This window comes from Lonchura striata, chromosome 3, assembly GCF_050655825.1.
Source record: "Lonchura striata isolate lonStrDom1 chromosome 3, ASM5065582v1, whole genome shotgun sequence".
NCBI classification, from domain to species: domain Eukaryota; kingdom Metazoa; phylum Chordata; class Aves; order Passeriformes; family Estrildidae; genus Lonchura; species Lonchura striata.
This window is the reverse complement of record NC_140705.1, coordinates 8,945,574-8,951,573: the sequence shown is the minus strand read 5'-3', so window position 1 is coordinate 8,951,573 and position 6,000 is coordinate 8,945,574. Positions and strand designations below refer to the sequence as shown.

At 36.2% G+C, this 6,000-nt stretch overlaps 1 long non-coding RNA gene across 1 annotated transcript in view; it reads right to left on the bottom strand.

Annotated features, from left to right (window-relative positions):
* Nucleotides 1-5,500: 5,500 nt before the first annotated feature.
* LOC116183450 (uncharacterized) overlaps nt 5,501-6,000 on the bottom strand; it is a 230,104-nt gene continuing 229,604 nt past the window's right edge. Inside the window, exon 3 of the long non-coding RNA XR_014953551.1 lies at nt 5,501-5,667. This is a non-coding gene — a long non-coding RNA (uncharacterized LOC116183450). The remainder of the gene's footprint in view (nt 5,668-6,000) is intronic.

Sequence of the window (6,000 nt, the reverse complement as noted above, 5' to 3'; positions counted from 1 at the left end):
AAAATGCAGAAGACACAGATTATTATAAGAATTAGATGCAAACAAATGAAACAACGTAAGAGGGTGTTGAAAAAGTATTATTGACTTTTACAGATTAGGAATAACTTAAAAATTGAATCAAGTATTGTTCTTGAGGTTTTCTCAGAACTAATGCTTAATAAATTGATAATAATATCTTTATTACTGATCTTGGCACAAGTCTGTTGCTAATGCACAATGTTAGAAGTGATTGTTGATAAAAGGAACTTATTTATTGCAAATTTGTATAAAGTTCCAGAGACTGCACTTACTTTAACAGAAAGAATTTATTTTGTAAGGTGGGGAGACATCCATTAGGAAGCCTAGAGGAAGTAAAATACCTTGGAATTCTGATCAATCACAGGAAAATTATGTGAATATAAAATTATTCCATATAATATAACAGGACAGGTTTATCTAGGAAAGTAATGAAAAAATTTACATCAGTGTTTGAGCCTCTAGTTTGTGGCCATCTAAAACATTTTTCAGATTATTAGGCATTTGCCTTGAAGCAAGAGACAGTGACACTGGAACAGAACAGTTACCAAAGATATAACTAAACCAAAGATATTCATACTGCAGATGATATAACAGTCTTTACACACAAAGAAGAATGTAAAAAAAAAGGAAAATAAATCACATCCACTGGGTATGTATAAAATAAGGGAAGAGTTGCATTGCAATATGAAATTGATGATATGATGCTAAGCCTGTGACACCAAGGGACCCCTTGAGCCAAAAACCTCCTTCATTCCAATGTTCTTAGATCCAAAACCAGAATAAATGGCTTCTCCTCCTACTGGTGTAATAAGGTCTTTAAATGACAGAAAGCAAAATATTTCAAGCATGCACACATATACACAAACAGATTTTCTAGTGCACAAACATAAATTTATTTCCAGTTTGTGCCCAGGAACATGAATCTCATTGCTGTCAGTAATACTCAATGCTTGTGATATATGTCCCAATAATCTGAGGTCTCCTAGTCACATACTATGGTCTTGTTCTTCTCTGCACAATAGAGCAAAAGAATGTTTGTTTCCTTATAATCACTTACATAAAAACAAATATAAATTCCATTTCAAATTAGTTAAGACCTCTGGTTCTCAGACTATTGGTTAGTTAAAAGGACTCTTTTTTACTATTTTTTTTTTTGTTGTTACGTAGTCATTTTTATAAATAGGAAAATTTGTACATTGCCAACATTAGGAAAACCCAAAGGAGTAATTGGGAACGATCAGTCAACATCACATTTGTCCCTAAAAAGTTAATTCAATAAATGGCCTTTTAACACATTTCTGGGCAGATAGAGGAGAAGAAGGTTACTGGAAACAGTCAGAACTGATTTCTCAAGTGTTAAAAAAGTTTGAACAGCATAAGTATTTTCTATGATAAAATAAAATACTGATTTTGTGGGTAAAATGAGAAAAGTATTATTTATCTTGACTTTAGCAAGTTTTTATCAATTACCTGGTGTTACAACTTGCCTCTGAAGGTAAGTGTAACTCAGTTTCTTGTCAAGAGATCCCTTAGGACAGATTAGAGTGAAATAACACAAAATTATAATATTTTGTAAATATATATATATATATATATATATATATATGTATGTATATATAAAAATATATATATGAAATAATGTATAGGGTTTATTTTAGAAAAATTGGATTGCAATGGAAAGAAGGTATATAGTACTTTTTATTATTTTCCATAGAAATATAACATAAAAGCATGAAATAATTTCAACCATGCCTGATTTATGGCTAGACTTTGAAACCTCTGTATCTGTTACCCCCTTACTGGGTTTAGTTGAAGATAATTTGGTTAACTCTGGGCAGTGAGTGAAAGAAACAACAAAAATTCTCAAGAGGTTCAATAACAAACCAGTCATTAACCCACAGATGGCAAACGACTTTCTCCCCTGTGCCTGGAAAAGAATAACTCCTGGCAGTCACAGGACCTGGGGACCGGCTGCACGGAAAAGATCCCGTGGAGACGGATGGAAAGGGAGGTGGTGCCAGCAGGGCAGCACAGCAGCACCCAGGGCTGCATGAGCATGGACACAGCCAGGAAATGAGAGAAAGTGATTGCCATTTTCTTCTCATCTCTCAGACTGCATCTGCATCCACTTTGGGGCATTATAATAAAAGAAAGATGTTGATAAATTGCAGTTACTCCAATGGAGGGCCACCAAGACAGTCAGGGGCTGGAGCCCTTGCTGTAGTACTGAGGCTGAGGGAGCTGGGCTTGCTCATCCTCAAAATAAGATGTTTCTTAGAGGGGTCAGCATTGGAACAGGCTGCCTATGGAGGCTCTGCAGCCTCTGTTCTTGGAGGATTTCAAGACTGACTGGTTAAGGATCTGAGCAGCCTTTCAGAGCACCACACCTGACCCTGCTTCTAGCAAGATTGGGCTACAGACACCCTGAAGTCCAACGTGAATGATTCTGTGACTCTGTAGGACTGAAAACTAAAGCAATTAAATGTTTCATCAATCCACATCAAGGTAGTTATATATGAAGAAGAAATTAATATTGTTAGGAGTCAGACAAAAGATGTGGGAGAATTGTAGTAAAGAATGATCAAAAATAGAAGGTCTGTTTTTGTGCATATTGATTTGCAGCAGTGCTGGTTCTGGGATTACTGCCCTGTGTTCCAACATTGTGTGGCAGACAAACTTGACAAGTAGAGCTTTAGCACCATAACTCAAGAAGCCAAATTTCTCATTGTGCTGAATGTTCAAAATTCAGATACGTGAACTCATATAAGATACCACAAATTAAAACAAGTGATTTGCACAAGTTTGAGTGGATGTAAATCACTTCCTAGTCCCCAGGCAAAAACTGAAACAGGACCAAATAATAGGCTCGTGGCTTTGCTTCCAAGAAATATGTGATATTTAAAAATAGAATTGTAATAAACAAATTCAAGGTACTACTTAATGGAGTAGTGAGTTCCCCAACCATTTTTCTAACCAACCAGATTAATTTCATTCTATTTTTTTCATTAAACTGATTACTTTAAAATGTGAGTTCCTTTGCCAATTTCTAGCCTGTGGAGAATTTTAATGACTGAGTCATAAACCCCAACAAAAATGGGATATGTAATGAAAATGCAAAGGGACCTTTAACTAGAGCACATATTGTGTTATGCTGCAATAATAATAAACAATAATAGTAATATTAATAAAAATAATACCATTTTATATGTACCCATAAAAGGCCATTTATATGATCACTGTACTAATACTTAAAATTCCAAGGTACTGCATTTTTTACAATTATTATTGTTATAGGCTTTATAGAATTTTCCAAAGCCTTTGTTTCTTAATATGTTGTGGCTTAAGGATATGCACTGGAAGACCTCTAGTCCTCAGACTATTGATTAGTTAAAAGGACTTTTTACTAAAACTTTTTTAACATTTCCACTGTGCATATTTTTTTTACATGTACCCCTTAATAAGAAATTAAAAGGTTCAAAGTTTCAGGAAGTTCTGAAAATTCCCCAAGTACAAATAAATGAAAGAAACTATTCAATAAATTATGAACCTAAAAAATAATCAGTTAATATTCACTATCAGAAAGGCAATTTCTTATAAAGTAGTTTCTGCATGTCCCCAGGCCATCAAATTGCTCCCTGGCTTCCACTGTGTGGAAGTTTCAATTAGAATTTCATGTTGAAAAGTACGTTAACACCTTCTTATATATATATTGGTAATGTCTGTTTAACTCAGGCTGTCACAACTTGGAATGGATTTTTTTTTCCCCCAGTAAACCAGCTGAAAAAAGGGAGGGAAGATATTGAATGATTCATAAATATATAATGTTTCCCATTTGTTATATTTTGCAATCAGAGGCTGCAGCTTTAAACTTGCATATCAGTGTGTAATTCCACAAACTTAAAAAATTGATCTGCCAATGTCTCCCCTCAAGCAATCTTTTAATTAAATGAACTTCATTCACCTTACCTCTATACTCCTTAGGTTGATTTTATACAGAGATTTGATTCATTTTTCAGTGAAGTTTTTACTTGTTTTTAAACTGTAAAGGTTGTTTAGTAAACAAGTGTTTAATAATGTATAGAAGGTGACTGAACATAGATCAATGCCAATTATTTATTCACAATAAAAAACTTGGAAGTAATGAGGTTCTTTTGTATGCTTGCCAACCAAAGGAGAAGTACGCTTGGTTCTCAGTCACGGTAAATGAAATTGAGCTTTTAATTTGTAGGAAACTCTGCTTATTTAGACCAGCTAGAGGTCTGCTTTAAGAGTATTTTTTCCTCCATATTCTTATACAAGAATGGAATTTGTAATAATGGCAGTTCTGTTTAACTGTATAATTAAATTAGTTCAACACATGGTTCAACACAGAAAGTCCTGATAATATCAATAAGAGCCTAAAATATTTTGGAACACTTGCTATTAGTTTTTGAAAAAAATGATTCTGATAAGTGCACTTCACAGTTCAGAATACAAAAATCCAGGTTGAACTACATGTAAAATGAGAGACAAGTGTGTAGCTCCAGTTGTCCAGGATACAAACCCTAATAGCAAATGCAGCAGTTGTACAACTTTGTGCTTTTAAAAACCTACAAGGCCATGCTCTAAAGCAGGAAGACTGGACAAAGACAGCAGAGAGAAGGTGTGTGGATCCCACAGACTGCTGTTTGACACACCTGCCTGCAGCTGCAGCACAGGCCCTGGGCTGCAGGAGCATGCAGGGCTGTGAGGGGTGAAAGAGGAGATGCAGATTGCCAGGGTACCAATGAGGAGCTGCATTCATTGCCTGCACCCGGGCTGCTGCAGCTCCTGCCTGTGCCAGGATGGCTTCTGTAAAACCAGATCCCTGGAGAGCCCTGATGCTTCACTACCTTCAGGGTAGGATAGGAAGTGTAGGTAAGCTGAGTGCTTTATCTTTTCCCTGTGTAAACTGCAGTTTGCTGCCAAGAGTAGAACAGGAATTCCTGATTTCACACCTCACTAGTTCCTTACAGTCTTTTTTTTTTTTTTTGCTGTCATCAAACTGGGCTGTATGAAGGACATCAAGCATGGAAGAAGACCATGATACTTTTGTTTTCCACTGACATTTTGAGACCCTGTGCAGGAAAATCTATGGGTAAAGCTGAAAACCAACATAAGCCACTGTGTTTCTTTTTCTCTTGTATATTTTAATGTTACTTAAAGTTCCACCATAATCCAATGTATATTTATGTTTATAAGCATCCCACATGCTTGTATGTTGATGCAGCAAAAGCTAAATGCACCTGCCAGTGGTTTTCAATGCCCATAGTAAATATTGCTCTATTTCTCCTTCTACTCCCCAAAAGTCTTTGCTTCTAAACCATTTGCAGTGATGCTAAGGAACCATAACTGCAGCACCAGACATTACATGACAGCTGTTTGAACAGAAATACTAATTGCTTTCATATTTAATTAGCTATTGTTTAAATTAAAAATACCAACAAAACAGTCACAGCAGGCTCATTTTAACAGGAGGTTTATTGGTCCAGGCAGTAGCTCAAAGAGCAGCAGGCATTGGATTCACACACCAGCTCACTTTAGTCCTGAGAAACTGCCAGTGCATTCCTCGCTCAACAGCTGCTGGTTCATCCCACTGGCTTGATCTTCTTCCTAATGGTTTTACCTCTCCTGAAAAGGCAAAAACAGAGATATGTCATCCAAGGCAATAGGGAGTTATCTCACCTATCCTTAGCTAGTAATGATCCAGGTGTCTGAAATCCCTTTATTGAAAATGGGGAGTAATAGCCCCATTCACGCATCTGAAGAAGTTGTAGTTTGGTGCCAGGGTGTATCATGTCCACACTGCTCAGGACTGCCCACTTTAGCACAAACAGTCTGATTTCACACATTTGAGCACTTGGCCCTAGAACATCATGATTATCTTTGTGATTTTTTTTCCTAATTCAAAATGACTGAAATGCGACAGTGGCTGGGTCACAAAGAATGGTGTATTGGTATCAG